The 18,592-nt window shown below is 42.0% G+C and overlaps 1 protein-coding gene and 1 long non-coding RNA gene across 8 annotated transcripts in view; one reads left to right on the top strand and one right to left on the bottom strand.

Annotated features, from left to right (window-relative positions):
- The window catches only part of LOC137369197 (phosphoserine aminotransferase-like), a 226,988-nt gene that overhangs the window by 50,616 nt on the left and 157,780 nt on the right, over positions 1-18,592 (bottom strand). The gene's annotated exons all lie outside the window — the stretch shown is intronic.
- The window catches only part of LOC137369198 (uncharacterized), a 97,728-nt gene continuing 81,424 nt past the window's right edge, over positions 2,289-18,592 (top strand). The window contains exon 1 of the long non-coding RNA XR_010974893.1: positions 2,289-2,376. This is a non-coding gene — a long non-coding RNA (uncharacterized lncRNA). The remainder of the gene's footprint in view (positions 2,377-18,592) is intronic.

Here is an 18,592-nt window from a genome sequence, read left to right as displayed (position 1 = left end):
GAGATGAACTTCCACCCAGATATTCGTACCATCACTCAGACAGCCTATTTCCACCTGCATAATATTACCCAGCTTTGCCCCTCTCTCAGCTCATTGGCTGCTGAAACCTTAAACTCTGCCTTTTTACCCTGGACTTAAGTATTCAAATGCCTTCATTAGCTTGAGGTCATGCAAAACACTGCTGCCATGTCTTAACTCACACCAAGTCCCATTCAACTCTCATCCCTGTGCTTGGCTCCCAGTCAAGCAACATCTTGATTTTCAATTTATCATTGTTGTTTTCAAGTAAGGGGGAGACAGTGGCATAGTGGTAATGTCACTGGACTAGTAATCCAGAGCCCAGGCTAATGCTCGTGGCATGGGTTTGAATCCTACCATGGTAGGTGGTGAAATCTGAATACAATTAATAAAAATCTGGAATTAAAAGCTAGTCTAATGGTGACCACAAAACCTTTGTCGATTGTTGTAAAAACGCATCTGGTTCACTAATGTCCTTTAGGGAAGGAAATCTGCCTTCCTTACCTGGTCTGGCCTGTGACTCCAGACCCACAGCAATGTGGTTGACTCTTAACTGCCCTCTGAAATGGCCTAGCACACCACTCAATTCAAGGGCAATTGGGGATGGGCAATAAATGCTGGCCTAGTCAGCGACGACCACATCCCACAAAAAATTAATAAAAAAAGTCCCTCCACGGTCTCACCCATCCCAATCTCTGTGATAACCTCCAGCTCCACAACCCTCCTAGATAACTGCACTCATCTAATTCTGGCCTCTGGAGCATCCCCATTTTTAGCCATGCCTTCAGTAACCTAGCCCTTAAACTCTGGAATTCCCTCACTACAGTTCTCTGCCTTTCTACCTCACTTCCCTTCTTTAACACACTCTTTCAACCAACCACTTTGACCAAACTTTTTGTCATCTGACCTAATATCTCCTTATGTGGCTTGGTATTGTATTTTGTTTTATAATACACCTGTGAAGTTTTATTACGTTCAAGGCTCTATATAAATATAAGTTGTTGTTGTAGTTATTTCTTCAAAGGATTCAACAAGGTTGGCCAAGCATGACCTTCCCTTTTGAAATCAGTGTTGATTTCTCTTTATTATCTCTTTGGTTTTTAGATTTTATTTCCATTACATCTTTGAGTAAAAATTCCAATGACCCAGATTTCATGGTCAGTGGTGAAGCAACGATGCTCACTACTCACCTTGAAGAAAGCAATCTCGGTAGCAGATTTCCCATTTCCCAACTTTACTTTGATTCAGGCATCAGCTCAGGGGATGTTATCAAACATGCTAAGCAACCGATCACATTGAAGACTTCTCACAGAGAATAAACCAAGTAGTAAAAAACTGATTACTGTGTACTTTTTAATCATTTTACAAAGAGCGAAATAAAGATTGGGACATACATATGGGATGAAGGTAGAAGCTGAAATATCATGAATAAACTTTTAAAAAACATGCTTATTAATTTAAAAATCTTAGGAATTTCTTTCATCAAAATTGAGAAATTTCACATTCTACACATATGAAAGCTTTTCAGGGCCAGCGAGGTAGTTCAGGAGTAATTATAAACTTACTGCAGAGTTAAAAACCCAAATACACCTCATTCAACAAGGCATAACTTGTTAAAGGGTTTTTTTTTACAGCAAGACCAATGGCATAAGAGTGGAAGTACACATCAATTCAAATGATTCCAGAAGATTTCTACCTGCAGGGATTTCAACGGCGCACCCTGTGGAGCAGCAGGGAATCAATGACCGTAACTTCTTGATTTCAGCATTTAATTGCACATGGCCAGACACCAGGGGTTGAACTTTATTAGCGCGCCGCACATCGCAGTGGCACGCTTTGAACGCCGACACGGAAGCGCCACCGCTGAGCCCCCGCGATATTTTGTGCAGAGGCTCATTTAAAAGGAAGGGGAGGAGAAGCCACTCCCAATGACGTAGGGGGGCGGCTGCACCGTCCCCGGCAATGGCGTCCGGCGCCACTGCGCTAGCGCCATTTTTTTAAGTGCTTCAACTCCTTATGAACAAAATAAATTCTTAAAGTCACACTGCGAGCAAAGTTAAACAGAAAACTTTATTAACAGATCGAGGCCCCTCCCCCATCCCCACACTGGCCATTTCATGTTATTTACACATCAGAAAACCTCTTCTTCCTAATCATCAACTTTGCCCCCCGAATTTTGTCACTTTGCCCCTCAACCCCTTCCCATCATCCCCACAACCAATAGAAAAAGTTTACCCACTCCCCGCCGATTATTTCACTCCTCCCCCCTCCCCACCAGTGTCTCGCCTTGGATCTCCGTATGGAGTTCTGAAGGCCCACAAGTTGGGGCCGGTGGCCGTAATATCGGCATGGGACAGGGTAAGTATATTTAAATTTATTTGCATTGATTTTACAATTTAAATGAAGGCCTCGCCTCCAAGCCCGCCGCTGGTAAAATGCGGCAGGGCCTTCTCAGCGTCGGGGGTTGTGGCGGGCCACTCGCACTAGTATTTTACGGACCCCCCTGCCACGACCCCTGATGTCGAGGGGCTGGTAAAATTCAGCCCCAGGTGTTTTTGTCGGTTTCACAGTTGTAACAATGGCAAAAGCTAATAGTTTCATCATCAACACAACAGCGAAATCCTGGCCAATATCTTTTCTACCAACAATGTTAATTTAATTGGTCTATCGTTCCCTGGACTTGTTCATATAGGAATAACATTAGCTGGGCACCAGTCATCTAGCACAATTACCTTTTCAAATGAACTGTTATATATATAATAGTGCCTCTACTATCTCTTCCCCAACTTATTTTAATATGTGCGGAATAGGGTTTTAGTAGCATTATGGCAAAATACTCAAGATTCAGCTAACAGTCAGTATGACAGAAGGAGGAAAATGCAGCCAAAGCATGAGGAGAAACAAATTCACCAGCAAAGCTGAAGCACCTGTGAGTTCAATTAGAGAGAGAGAATATGTTAAGATATGGTGAATTATTGCCAACAGTTTCCTCTTAACTGCAGCTAGCTCCTTAGTTTGGCCTTCTTTTGAAATAGAATCGGCAATTCCCTTTTTTTTTACTTTTATATTTCAAGGAGAACAAAATTCATTATAGTTGACAGTAACTGATACCAGTATCTATGCAAGTGTACATGATTCCACATTATTGCATCCAGCTGAGGACACAAGAGGGAGAAAAGTATTTAAAAATTGAAAACAACTTTTGATACCTATGAAGTGACACCATTTTAAATAGTTTCAGAATGTAATCTTTGAAACTGTTCACAATGTTATCATACACAATATTACACCAATCTCCATTGCTGTTTTCAATCTAAATATTATTTTGAAATGATCCAGTGTTTCCATGTAAGAATGTCCATTCCATCTAATAAAAATGTGTCACAACTTTGTACCTTAAAGGGCTGACTACTGATAACCTCAATAATTGTATCTAGGATATTTTAAAGGGTGTGTTACATGCAAAAATAATGGTTGAATAATGAAATTAACATGTAGGATTATTTGATTTTTCTGGAGAAACATTGACTCAGAAAAATGGTTTGTAAATTGTCAAATATATGTAAATAGTCATTGATACAGGTTTTCCTAGGAAGGGGCAGAGGTAGAAAACTGTCACTTCAGAGACATGGTGCTGAGGTGCGATAAAGGTAAAGCATCAATTCTGCTTCAATTTAAAATTAAAGTGTCAATTGAACTAGTGCCATTTACCAATACCAGCCTTGTTAGACTCCACTTTTAATTGGAATACTTAAGACTGTAACACTCTGCACATATTAAATCTGAGAATGCCTTCTTTTGCCAGCAAAGCTTTTATTTTACTAAAAATAGTCAATTAAAATTGGCAGTTCACATGATTTTAATGCAAGTCATTTGGAAAGCATACAAGTGGTAGACAAGCTAATCTTTGATTGCAGCATTTATGTTTTTAAACTGCCTCTTGAAGAGAAAAATAATCTTCTAATTGAATTAAAATAGCTAAAATTTACCACAACAACTATGTTACCATGGATGCTCCCCCAATGTCCTGGCCAAGATTTTAAACAACCGCACTACAAAAACTAGAGATCAAAAATTCTCTTTTCCAGCGAACTCCGGCCATACTGCAGCAGAAGTGTGGTGAAAGAGCAGAAAATTGGTATGCCCAATCCAAACCTAGCATGAGAGTTTGCAATAATCTTTTTGGGGATGGAGCATCTGCTTACCTGAACAAGGTCATTGATGATGGGGAGGTGGAGCCAGGCACTATCACAGATTTTTCAGAGGTCTTGAGGATGAAGAATGTGGTGGCTATGGGACCCATCTTGGTTGTGACTGAGGCCTGGACACCCACCAAAATCTTAGCAGATAAGAAAAATGTTGCTTTTATTATTGGTTCCTTTTGCAATGAGGCTGAGGGAATCGCAACACTACCTCTGATCAGCAGAAGATGGCTGATGGCAGTCAGGTGCCTGGGAAGCACTTGTAGTGGCGCAGATGGGTAATAAATGCTGGCCCGGCCAGCAACGCCCACATCCCATGAAACAAATAAAAAAAAGATACCTGCTATACGCATGCAAACCATGAGACCAACCCATCAGGCCAGATTTTGACCCTCCCCCTCAATTGAATTGGATCATTGCACATTGTTTCAGCCTGTTCCTGCCCCACTGAGCTGATTTCTTCCTATCACGACTCTTTTTTTCTCACCTTGTCTATTCTCTTCCCACCTACATCCATGATTCTGATGCCCTCCATCACTTCAAGTTTCCAGTTTCCTGGCCCTAACCATCTCCTGTTCACCATGGGCGTCCAATCCTTCTACAGCCCCATTCTCCACCACAAAGCTCTTTGCTTCTTGTAAGAAATGTTGATTCTGTCACCTTTTTATATTATGAATTCCATACATATATGTATGTATATATGTATGTATACAAAATAATATTTTGTATATGCTTATGTTAAATGAAGAGTTAACTTTATTTCTGTATCTTACTGGAAAACGTGCTGCCTATACAGTTTGAGTCAACCAGAATTACTTTGTGATACTGACCAATAACAAACAGATAAAGGGAAAGAAAAGAACAAATATTGAAAACTATAACAAGTTGTGATTATAATGTAACAGAAAAGCAAGATAAGTCTTGCTGGAAATGTATGATCTAATGGATCTCAAGATTATAATGGACTGTTTGTACATACTGTTTTGCACATGCGATCATGATTAATGTGCAAACGGAAGTACTGACAAACAAAATGGCAGGACCAACTGAAACAGTGATATATATAAACCAACCAATCATTGCACAGGAGGAGCCATCGGTTACAAAGAATAAAAGAACAGACCTGTAGAGGTTCGGTGCTCAGATTTTAAGATGACAAAGGGAGAGTCAAAAGAAGAGGTGTCACGAGCAATCTGTGCCACTAGAGCCAGTGGAGAGTAAAAGCCATCTGGAATAGGATGTCGACTGCCTTGACTTTGTTAAGTATTGCTTTTAGCTTTCATAAATCATCCTGATATCACTACATTAGGTGTCTCCTTGTCCGAATTCTTATTGTCTGGTCCAAGAACAAATTATAAGTAAGGTTCTAAATCTTACATTCTTCCTTGAAGGGAAGCCAAACCAGACCCCATGCACCACCACCCTCCTCCACCTGGCTGAACCTGTTCTCACATTGAACAACTTCTCCTTCAACTCTACTCACTTCCTCCAAATAAAAGGTATTGCAATGGATACCCACATGGATCCTAGCTATGTCTGCCTTTTTGTGGGATATGTGGAACATTCTTTGTTCCAGTCCTACTCAGGCCCCCTCCCTCACCTCTTTTTCCAGTACACTGATGACAGCATCGGTGCCACTTCCTGCTCTTGTCCTAAACTGGAAAATTTCATTTACTGCCAATTTCTACTCTTCTCTCACTTTCATGTGGTCCATCTCCGACACTTCCCTTCCCCTTCTTGAATTCTCTACCTCCATTTCTGGGAATAGGCTATCAACCAATATTCTTATAAGTCCATGGATTCCCACAGCTATCTAGAATACACTTCCTCACACCCCACGTCCTGCAAGTGCTCTATTCCATTCTCCCAGTTTCTTTGTTTCTGTTGCATCTATTCAGATGATGCAACTTTCCAAATGTCTTCTTTTCTCGTCAATTGAGGATTCCCCCCCCCCCCCACCCTCCCCCCCAACATGGTTGGCAGGGCCCTCAACCGTGTCTGTTCTATTTCACGCACTTCTGCTCTCACTCCTTCCCCTTCCTCTCAGAACACAATCTGGTTCCCCTTGTCCTCACCTTCCACTCTAGCAGCCTATGTATTCAACGGATCAATCTTCTGCCATTTCTGCCACCTCCAGCGTGATGCCACTCCAAATACATCTTCCCTCTCCTCCCCTTTCAGCATTCCAAAGGGACCGTTCCCTCTGCAACATCCTGGTCCACTCCTCAGACACCCCCAATACCCCCTCCCTTTCCTACAGCACCTTGATAAATCTATTGGAATTTTTTGAGTATGTAACTAGAAGAATAGATAAGGGAGAACCAGTGCATGTGGTGTATTTGGACTTTCAGAAGGCTTCGATAATGTCCCACATAAGAGATTAGCGTGCAAAATTAAAGCACATGGGATTGGGGGCAAGGTACTGACATGGATAGAGAACTGGTTGGCAGATAGGAAACAAAGAGTAGGAATAAACGGGTCTTTTTACAAGTGGCAGGCAGTGACTAGTGGGGTACCGCAGGGATCAGTGCTAGGACTCCAGCTATTCACAATATATATTAATGATATAGATGAGGGAATTAAATGCAATATATCCAAGTTTGCAGACGACACAAAGCTGGGTGTGAGCTGTGAGGAGGATGCTGAGATGCTCCAGTGTGATTTGGACAGGTTGATTGAGTGGGCAAATACATGTCAGATGCAGTATAATCTGGATAAATGTGAGGTTATCCACTTTGGTAGCAAAATCAGAAAGGCAGATTATTATCTGAACGGCGATTGGGAAAGGGAGAGGTGCAGCAAGACCTGGGTGTCCTTGTGCACCAGTCGCTGAAAGTATGCATGCAGGTGCAGCAGGCAGTTAAGAAGGCAAGTGTTATGTTGGCCTTCATAGCGAGAGGATTCGCGTGCAGGAGCATGGATGTCTTGCTGCAATGGTACAAGGCCTTGGTGAGACCACATCTGGAGTATTGTGTGCAGTTTTGGTCTCCTTATCTGAGGAAGGATGTTCTTGCTATGGAGGGAGTGCAGCGAAGGCTGATTCCTGGAATGGCAGGACTGACGTATGGAGAGAGATTGGGTCGATTAGGCTTGTATTCGCTAGAGTTTAGAAGAATGAGAGGGGATCTCATAGAAACCTACAAAATTCTAACAGGACTGGACAGACTAGATGCAGGAAGGATGTTCTCGATGGCGGGAGAGTCCAGGACCAGGGATCACATTCTAAGGATAAGGGGTAAGCCATTTACGACTGAGATGAGGAGAGATTTCTTCACCCAGACAGTGGTGAACCTGTGGAATTCTCTACCACAGAAAGCAGTTGAGGCCAAATCATTAAATATATTCAAGAAAGGGTTAGATATAGTGCTTAGGGCTAAAGGGATCAAGGGATATGGGGAGAAAGCAGGAACAGGGTACTGAGTTTGGATGATCAGCTGTGATCGTAATGAATGGCGGTGCATGCTCGAAGGGCCGAATGGACTACTCCTGCTCCTAATTTTCTATGTTTCCATGCAAGCAGAGGAGATGTAACACCTGCCTTTCTACCTCCTCCCTTCTCACCGTTCAAGACCCCAAACACTCCTTCCAAGTGAAACAGCGATTTACTTGCACTTCTTTCAATTTAGAACACTGTATTCGCTGCTCACGTTCCGGCCTCCTCTACACCGCGGAGATCAAACCCAGACGGGGTGACCACTTTGTAGAACACCTCCTTTCAGTCCGCAAGTGTGACCCTGAGTTTCCTGTCACTTGTCATTCCAATTCTCTACCTTGCTCCTACCGTGGCCTTTCTGTCCTTGGCCTGCTGCAGTGTTCCAATGAAGCTCAATGCAAGCTTGAGGAATAGCACCTCATCTTATGACTGGACACTTTAAAGCTTTCTAGATGCAAAATTGAATTCAGCAATTTAGATCATAACCTTTGCCCCCATTTTGTTTCCTTTTTTGGTGGTTCAGTTTTTTTCTCTTGCTTCTTCCATAATCCCTTTACTTTGCTTTCGGACAGCTCCAATCCTGCCATTCGGACCTCATCTCGACACATAATTTGTTTCTTTACTTGTCCCATTATCACACCCTTTGGCTTTGTATCATGAAATCATTGCTATTTAATCTCTTCTGCTCTCCACCCTATCAGAGAAGTTCCCTTTTGTTCTTCTCCCCACCCTCCCGCCTTTCACCTGTGTGGCACTACCACTGTACTAAATGGGACAGACTCAGAACAGATCTGGCAGCTCAGAACTGGACATCCATGTATTCCACCACAATCTATAACCTCTTGGTCTGGCATATCTCCCACTCTACCTTTACCATAAAGCCAAGGGATCAACCCTGGATCAATAAAGAGTGCAGGAAAGCATGCCAGGAGCAGCACCAGGCATACATAAAAATGAGGTGTCAACCTGGTGAAGCTACAGCACAGGACTACTTACATGTCAAACAGCGGAATTAGCATGCTACAAATACAGCTAAGCAATCGCACAAGCAACGGATGAGATCAAAGTACTGCAGGCCTGCCACATCCAGTTGTGAATGGTGGTGGACAATTAAACAACTAACTAGAGGAGGAGACTCCACAAATATCTCCATCTTCAATGATGGAGGAGCCCAGCACATAGGTGCAAAGGAAAAGCTGAAGCATTTGCATCTATCTTCAGCCAGTGGATGATCCATCTCAGCCTCCTTCTGAGATCACAGATGCCAGTCTTCAGCCAATTTGACTCGCCCCATGTGATATCAAGAATTGGCTGAAGGTAATAGATACTGCAAAGGCTATGGATCCTGACAACATCCGGCTGTAGTACTGAAAACTTGTACAGAACTAGCAGAGCCCTTAGCTAAGTTGTTCCAGTTCAGTTACAATACTGGCATCTACCCGACAATATGGAAAATCGCCCAGGTATGAAAAGCAGGACCAATCCAATATGGCCAATTACCGTCCCATTCGTCTACTCTCGATTATCAGCAAAGTGATGGAAGGTGGCATCGGCAGTGCTATGAAGCGCCACTTCAACAGCAATAACCTGCTTACTGATGCTCAGTTTGGGTTCCACCAGGGCTACTTGGCTCCTGACCTCATTACAGTCTTGGTCCAAAAATGGACAAAGAACTGAACTCAAGAGATGAGGTGAGAGTAATTGCCCTTGACATCAAGGCAGCATTTGATGAGTATAGTGTCACAGAAGTGTAATTATTCTTCTCTTTGGAGTAAAACAGCGTGGCTTTAAGACAGGGAGAGAAGTTTTGGATTTTCTGGGGCTAGAGTGTGCCACAGCTGCATTTTGTTACCTAGGCAACAGCAGGAGAGAGAGGTCACATGGTATAATGTTTCCGCTTAACTGTGTGTAAAGCTGGCAAAAACCTGTCTGAACCAGTTTTTGTTTGGAGAGATTCACCAGCGAAGTGTACTGAAGAGAAAAGAGATGTCCATTCGCTCGCAGCAGAAATTCTACAAGGAGCCAAATTCATTGCCTAAATGGAATAACCTTTTTAAGAGACCATTTGGTATTGCTGAAGGAACTGTTGATGCCTGCTGCAGCCAAAGAATTTGAATGCCTGTCAAAATGAGACTGCTTCATCAAATCCAAGTGAAGACTTTGAGAAGCATTTGATTATTTCCACATTAGAATACCTCATCCATCAGGAACGTAACCCACAATTACTTACTTGTTTATTTATTCTTAAACAGCTCATTTTTAAAAATACCACTTTTAAAACCGATTAGCTACTGTTATTTTTAAGTGTATATGTGTGTGAATTGGGGAGTTAGATTAAAATCGGTTACAAGGTCTTTAGACATAGGTTTATCTTAATAGCATTTAAGATTTAGTTTTTTTAATAAATAGTTAATTTGTTGTTGTCTGTTTTATTCTGGGGATTACTAGAGTGTTTAATTTGGCTGTTTTCCAGTTGGGTGGGGAAACTTTAATACTGTGCTGTGACCTGTGCAGTGACGGGATTGAATTGACAGTGCGTTGCTCCCGCCATGGTCGTAACATATTAATTGGGTGGCTCATCCGGGGATCAGAATGAGACTAATTGGGGGGCTCACATTTGGAATCATATTAATTACTCGTCTCCGGGATAACATAAATTGGGGTCTTATGTCTGGCATCATATTAATTGCTCTCGTGACTGGGATCACATTAATTGGAAACTCGATTGTCGGGATCCAAATCTAACGCCAATTACGAAGAAATAAAAGGAACCAGGTTTCTTGTATAATAAGGTACAGTCTATACCATCAGAATGCCATTAGCAGCACAGTTTCTAGGAAAGGAGAATGTTTCCCTCAGTAACTTGATAACTTTAACTAAGAATAAACTAAAAGAACTGGCGGCAAAATTGGGGTTAGAATTGAAATCAGATGCCCAAAAAGCAGTGATAATTGACCTAACAGCCCAACGTCTGGAATTAGAAGATGAGGAACAAGAAGGTAGTAAGTCAGATGCAGTGGAATTAGCCAAAATTCAGTTAGAAATGAAAAAACTGGAGCTTCAACAGGAAAAAGCTAAAGCAATAGCAATAACAAAACTCGAATTGGAAAAAGAGTAAAGGGAGAAAGAGACAGCATTTCAGAGAGAATGTGAAAGAGAAGAGAGGGAATTTAGGTTAAAAGAGATGCAACGAAGACAAAAGGTATTGTCTTGAATCCAGGGAAAATCCGGGTCAGGAAGAATCTGAATTCAGCCCAGGACCCAGCGAAAAACTGTTTACATTTATACAAGCCCTTCCTATGTTTGAAGAAAGGGACGTAGAGGCATTTTTCATATCTTTTGAAAAAATAGCCAAACAGATGAAAGGGCCAAAGGAAAGCTGGACACTGCTTAGGCAAAGCAGGTTGGTAGGCAGAGCTCATGAAGTTTATGCCATGCTTCCTGAAGAGGCTTCTGCAGATTATGAAATGGCAAAAAAGGCTATTCTCGCTGTACCTGAGTTGGTCCCTGAAGCTTGCCGTCAGAAGTTTCGAAACTTACAGAGATTAGCTGGGCAGGGTGAAGCAAATTAATTTTGACCATTGGATACAGGCATTAGAGATGAAAACCACATATGATAACCTTTTGAGAGTTGATTCTCTCAGAAGAGTTCAAAAATTCCATTCCTTCAGTAGTGAGAACTCATGTAGATAACCTGAAAGTTTTGAAAGCTAGGCAAGCAGTGGAAATTGATGATTTTGAACTTGTGAATAAGCCAAAATCTTTTGTACGTCACCCCAATAAACTGAGAAGGATAGAAAGTGGGAGAGTGAAAGGAAGGCAAGTAGCCAGGGACAAGAAGGAAAAGCTGGGAATGCCCCAGGATCACCTCCTCAGGCCAGAAAGGAAGGTGCTGAAGGTAGAAGTGAGGTTCACAAGCCAAAGTGTTATCATTGCAACAAAACAGGTCATCTTCATTCAGAATGCTGGAAATTGTGAGGTAAACCCACAGGACTTGTTTATTTATTTATTTAGAGATACAGCACTGAAACAGGCCCTTTGGCCCACCGAGTCTGTGCCGACCAACAACCACCCATTTCTACTAACCCTACAGTAATCCCATATTCCCTACCACCTACCTACACTAGGGGTAATTTACAATGGCCAATTTACCTATCACCTGCAAGTCTTTGGCTGTAGGAGGAAACCGGAGCACCTGGCGAAAACCCATGCTGTCACAGGAAGAACTTGCAAACTCCGCACAGGCAGTACCCAGAATTGAACCCGGGTCCCTAGAGCTGTGAGGCTATGATGCTAACCACTGCGCCGCCCATTGTTGGGGTATGCAAAGCTAGTGCAGGGGAAAAGATTCTGACTGAGAGTATAGCAGACCAGGCTTTAGCTTTAACGACAGCAGTAAAACCAGATAGAAAAACTAAAGTGAGTGTAGAGGTTAAGAATAAGATACTCGAATGTTATAATGAATTTTTGTCAAATGGGAAAGTAACTCCATATCCCTTAAGTGAGGCAGGAAAACCTATCATTATATTCAGGGAGAAAGGAGCAACCCAAACAGTCTTGCTGGGGAAAGATATAACGTTTCCACCAGAGAGCGCCTTGAACATTAAAGTTTGTTAATGGAGTTGGCGGGGAGTATATACCTGTACCTTGATATAAAGTATGCCTAGAGAGTGGCTTAATATCTGGGATGGCAACTATAGCAGTTGTCCACTGTTTGTCAGTAGAGGGAATTGATCTACTCCTAGGAAATGATTTGGCTGGATCAAACAGTTTCTCCTATAATTACAAAGGAACCAAGTGAAGTTAGGGAAACAGAACAATTACAGGAACAAGTTCCAGGAATATTTCCTGCGTGTGTAGTCACCTGAGCAATGGCTAGACAGGGTCCACTGTCGGAGGTAAAAGTGGCACCACAACAGATAGCCAAGTATTTGAAACCTTATTTGGGGATTCAGAATATCCAAATGAGATGTTTAACAGATCTTCTATCGTATCAGCGCAGCAAGCTGATCCAGAGATATACTGAATAGCACAGACGGCTCTGACAGAAGCTGAGGTGAAATGAGTTCCAGAAGGTTATTATATAGCAAACTGGGTTTTGAGGAGGAAATGGAGAACTCCTCATAGACCCGTGAATGAAGACTGGACAGTTGTTGAACAGATAATAGTACCACCTAAATATTGCCAGGAATTATTACATGACATTCCTTTTGCAGGACATCAGGGAATTCGCAAGACCAAATCATGTATAAGCCAACATTATTACTGGCCAGGTCTTACAAAGGATGTGAGTCAATTTTGTTGGACATGCCATACATGCCAAATGGTGGGAAAGTCACAACCTACCATAAAACCGGCACCAATAGTTCCCATACAAGTGATTGAGGAACCATTTAGCAGGGTATTGGTAGACTGTGTAGGACCCCTGCCAAAAACAAAAGAGGGACATCAATACATACTTACATCATGGATATGGCTACTCGATTTCCAGAGGCCATTCCTTTGGAGGATAATTACTGCTAAAATAGGAATAGAAAAGTTAACCCAATTCTTTACGAGATATGGGTTACCACGAAGTTCAATCGGATCAAGGTTCTAATTTCATGTCTAAGATATTTCAAGAAGTCATGGGCAATTTGGGGATTAAACAGTTGAAATCTTCAGCATATCACCCACAGTCACAGGGAGCTTTAGAGAGATATCACCAAATTCTCAAAACAATGATTAGAACATACTGTCACGAATATCTGCATGACTAGGATAAAGGACTAGACTTTCTTTTATTTGCCACCAGAGACTCACCGAATGAGTCTGCAGGCTTCAGTCCTTTTGAACTGGTTGAACGGACATGAAGTAAGAGTCCTCTAAAACTCATAAAAGATAGATTATTGGAACAAAGGAATGAATCTTCAATACTGGACTATGTATCTGTGTTCTGGGAAAGGCTCAGAAACACCTTAAAGCATCCCAAGCCAATATGAAAAAATGGGCAGAGAAGAATACAAAAAAACATAATTTTCAACCAGGGGATGAAGTATTGGTGTTCTTACCGTTACAGGGAGAACCATTAAAAGCACGATTCAGTAGCCCATATTGAGTGATCAAAAGAGTTGGTAAGGTAGATTACTTGATCGACACCTTTGATTCCTGGAAGAACAACCAGTTATGTCACATCAATATGTTAAAGCAATGTTATCACAGGGAAGAGGATAAGCCAGTAGATATGTCAGGTAATCAGGACTGTTGAGAAGGAAAAGGATAGTGAGCATGAGGCAGAAGCCGGCCTGGACAATTCTCAGATTGAACCTCCAACTAACAGATTACAGAATACCGAATGGGTAGGAAAATTGGACAACATGCTTTTGCACTTAGAGGCAAAATCAACATGAAGACCTAACCAGGCTTTTCACAACATTTAAAAGAGTTTATAGGGATAAGCCGGGATGTACAACCTTAGCCACACATGATGTGGACATAGGGGGAACTGTTCCTTTAAAACAACATCTTTACCGCTTAAGTCCGGATAAACAGGCCCGAGTAAAACCAGAGATCCAGTACATGCTGGAAAACAATTTGATCGAACCTAGTCGAAGCAGCTGGAGTTTACCAATAGTTCTACTACCTAAACCTGACGGGTCAACCCGATTATGTATAGACTAGAAAAGTCAATGCGGTAACGAAGGCAGACTCCTACCCAATTCCGCATTTGGAAGACTGTATCGACAGAAAGGGCAGTGCTAGGTTTCTTACCAAGATTGACTTAAAGAGATACTGGAAAGTTATTTTAACTCCTCGAGCCAAAGAGATATTAGATTGTATAACAGTTGATGGTCTTCATCAGTGCCGGGTGATGCAATTTGGGTTAAAAAGAAATGCTCAGCCATTTGTCAAAGATTCATGAATCAGGTGATAGCCAGTGTTCCCAACTGTGTAGTTATCTTGATGATGTACTAATATACAGTAACACCTGGCAAGAACACTTAAACCAACTAAAAATTCTGTTTAAAAAACTAGAAGCAGTGATAAATCTGTAAAAAAGCGAATTCGGAAAAGCAAGAGTAACTTACCTCGGACACATAGTGGGGCAAGGACAGATATTGCCAAAAACGGCAAAGGTACAAGCTTTCGTAGAGTTGCCTATCCCTAAATCTAAATGGGAAATAATGAGGTTTTTAGGGATGTGCAGTTTTTACAGGAAATTTGTACGGAATTTTAGTACTGTGGCTGCTCCATTAACCGATGTGTTACAGAAAAAGAAAAACAAAGTAGTATGGTCAGATGAATGTCAGGCAGCTTTTGAAAAGCTAAAGGCAATCTTAATGAATGAACCAATGTTGACTGCTCCAAATTTTGCTAAACTCTTTAAAATGGCGATCAATGCTAGCGACCTCGGGGTTGGTGCAGTCCTATTGCAGGATGACGAATCAGCATAGAGAAGCCATTAGGGTAAAACGTATTCCACTGTGGGAAAAGAAACATTAGGATTTTTGCTGGCTCTCAAACATTTTGAAGAATATGTCCACCAAGACTATAAAAAAATACTTATATACACTGATCATAACCCATTAATGTTTGTGGAAAAATTTAAAAACAGAAATGCTAAAATATTGAGATGGAGTTTGTCATGGAGCCTTATCATTTGAAAATTGTACTTACTTTGGGGAAAAATAATGTTATCGCCAACGCTTTGTCACGAATTTAACCATGTTAAGTTATAAGGATAGCAATGTTATAAAGAAAATACTGCACATTATCAGTAGAGTGAATAGTGCGTGAATGTGAGAAAATGTTACTGCTTTTCCAGATACTTTTTTTTTGCATTGTAATGTAGCGCATTTCGGGAAGGGCAGAGGTATCACAGAACTGTAATTACTTTTCTCTTCGGATTAAAACAGTGTGCCCTTAAGACTCTGTTGAAAACAATGTGCTTTAAGACAGGGAGAGAAGTTTTGGATTTTCTGAGGGCACAGTGTGCCACAGCTGCATTTTATTACGTAGGCAACAGCGGGAGTGAGGTCACATGGTATAATGTTTCCACTTTACTGTGTGTAAAACTGGCAAAAACCTGTCTGAACCAGTTTTTATTTGGAAAAACTCACCAGCGGAGCGTACTGAAGAGAAAAGAGCTGTCCATTCTCTCTCAGCAGAAATTCTACAAGGAGCTACAGGCCAAATTCATTGCCTAAATGAAATAACCTTTTTAAGAGTCCATTTGGTATTGCTGAAGGAACTGCTGATGCCTGCGGCAGCCAAAGAGTTTGAATGCCTATCAAAATGAGACTGCTGCATCAAATCCAAGTGAAGACTTTGAGAAGCATTTCATTATTTCCACATTAGAATACCTCATCCATCAGGAACATAACCCACAAAGACTTACTTATTTTTTTATTCTCAAGAATACAGCTAATTTTTAAAGTACCACTTTTAAAACTGGTTAACTACTGTTATTTTTGAGTGTGTGTTTGTGTGTGAATTGGGAGTTAGATTAAAATAAGAAGTTATAAGGTCTTTAGACATAGGTTTATCTTAATAGTGTTTAAGATATATTTTTTAATAAATAGTTAATTGTTGTTGTCTAAAGATACCTGGTTTGGTCTGTTTTGTTCTTAGGGTTACTAGAGAGGTTAATTTGGCTGTTTTCTGGTTGGTTGGAAAACTCTTAATATGCTGCGACTGTGGAGTGACTGGACTGAATTGACAGTATGTTGTTCCCGTCACGGTCATAACAATGGCATCAAGAAGCCCTCACAAAACGGGAGTCAATGGGAATCGGGGGAAAACTCTGCGCTGGTTGGAGTCATACATAGCACAAAGGAAGATGATTGTGGTTGTTGGAGGCCAAACATCTCAGCCCCAGGACATCATTACAGGAGTTCCTTAGCCCAATCATCAACAGCTGCTTCATCAATGAGCATCCCTCCATCATAAGGTCAGAAGTGGGGATGTTTACTGATGATTGCACAACGTTCAGCACTATTCGCAATTCCTCAGATGCTGAAGCAGTCAGTGTCCATATGCCACAGGTCCTGGATAACATTCAGGCTTGGGCTGATAAGTGGCAAGTTACATTCATGCCACACAAGTGCCAGGCTATGATAATCTCCACTGCACAGTGGCACAGTGGTTAGCACCGCAGCCTCACAGCTCCAACGATCCGTGTTCAGTTCTGGGTACTGCCTGTGCGGAGTTTGCAAGTTCTCCCGGTGACCGCGTGGGTTTCTGCCGGGTGCTCCGGTTTCCTCCCACAGCCTAAGACGAGCAGGTTGATAGGTAAATTGGCCATTGTAAATTGCCCCTAGTGTAGGTAGGTGGTAGGAGAATGTTGGGGGTGTGGGAGGGAATATGGGATTAATGTAGGGTTAGTACAAATGGGTGGTTGTTGGTTGGCACAGACTCGGTGGGCCAAAGGGCCTGTTTCAGTGCTGTAACTCTAAATAAATAAAACAAAAAACAAGAGCGAATCTAACTATCTCCTCCTGACATAAATAGTGTGGCGAAAAGAGCAGGTCAGAGGCTGGGAATTCTGCAGTGAGTAACATAGAAACATAGAAAATAGGAGCAAGAGTAGGCCATTTGGCCTTTTGAGCCTGCTCCGCCATTCATTATGATCATGGCTGATCATCCAACTCAGTAGCCTGTTCCGGCTTTCGCCCCATATCCTTTGATCCCTTTAGACCCAAGAACAATATCTAACTCCTTGTTGAAAACATACAATGTTTTGGCCTCAATTGCTTTCTGTGGTAGCAAATTCCACAGGCCCACCACTCTCCGCGTGAAGAAATTTCTCCTCATCTCAGTCCTGAAAGGTTTACCCCGTATCCTTAGACTATGACCCCTGGTTCTGGACTCCCCTGCCATCGGGAACATCCTTCCTGCATTTACCCTGTCAAATCCTGTTAGAATTTTATAGGTTTCTATGAGATCCCCCCTCACTCTTCTGAACTCCAGCGAATATAAACCTAACCGACTCAATCTCTCCTCATGTGTCAGTCCTACCATCCCAGGAATCAGTCTGGTGAACATTTGCTGCACTCCCTCTATAGCAAGAACATCCTTCCTCAGATAAGGAGACCAAAACTACACACAATATTCCAGGTGTGGCCTCACACAGGCCCTGTATAATTGCAGCAAGACATCCCTGCATCTGTACTCTAATCCTCTCGCTATGAAGGCCAACATACCGTTTGCCTTTTTCACTGCCTGTTGCACCTGCATGCTTACGTTCAGCGACTGGTGTACGAGAACACCCAGGTCTCGCTGCATATTCCCCTCTCTGTTTATAGCCCTTCAGATAATAATCTGCCTTCCTGTTTTTGCTACCAAAGTGGATAACCTCGCATGTATCCACATTATACTGCATCTGCCATGGATTAGCCCACTCACTCAACTTGTCCAAATCACCCTGAAGCCTCTCTGCATCTTCCTCACAACTCACCCTCCCACCCAGTTTTGTGTCATCTGCAAATTTGGAGATATTACATTAAGTTCCCTCATCTAAATCATTAATATATATATATTGTGAATAGCTGGGGTCCTAGCACCGATCCCTGCGGTACCCCACTAGTCACTGCCTGCCATTCGGAAAAAGACCCATTTATCCCTACTCTTTGTTCCCTGTCTGCCAACCAATTTTCTATCCATCGCAATACACTACCCCCAATCCCATGCGCTTTAATTTTACATGCTAATCTTTTATGTGGGACTTTGTCGAAAGCCTTCTAAAAGTCCAAATAAACCACATCCACTGGCTCCCCCTCATCAACTCTACTAGTTATATCCTCGAAGAATTCTAGTAGATTTGTCAAGCATGATTTCCCTTTCGTAAATCCATGCTGACTCTGCCCGATTCTACCACTGTTTTCCAAGTGCTCTGTTTTAAAATCTTTGATAATTGACTCTAGAATTTTCCCCACTACCGTCGTCAGGCTGACTGGTCTAT

This window comes from Heterodontus francisci, chromosome 4 (genome assembly GCF_036365525.1).
Source record: "Heterodontus francisci isolate sHetFra1 chromosome 4, sHetFra1.hap1, whole genome shotgun sequence".
Taxonomy (NCBI): domain Eukaryota; kingdom Metazoa; phylum Chordata; class Chondrichthyes; order Heterodontiformes; family Heterodontidae; genus Heterodontus; species Heterodontus francisci.
The sequence above is the reverse complement of the archived record's forward strand: the minus strand, read 5'-3'. Positions and strand labels throughout refer to the sequence as shown.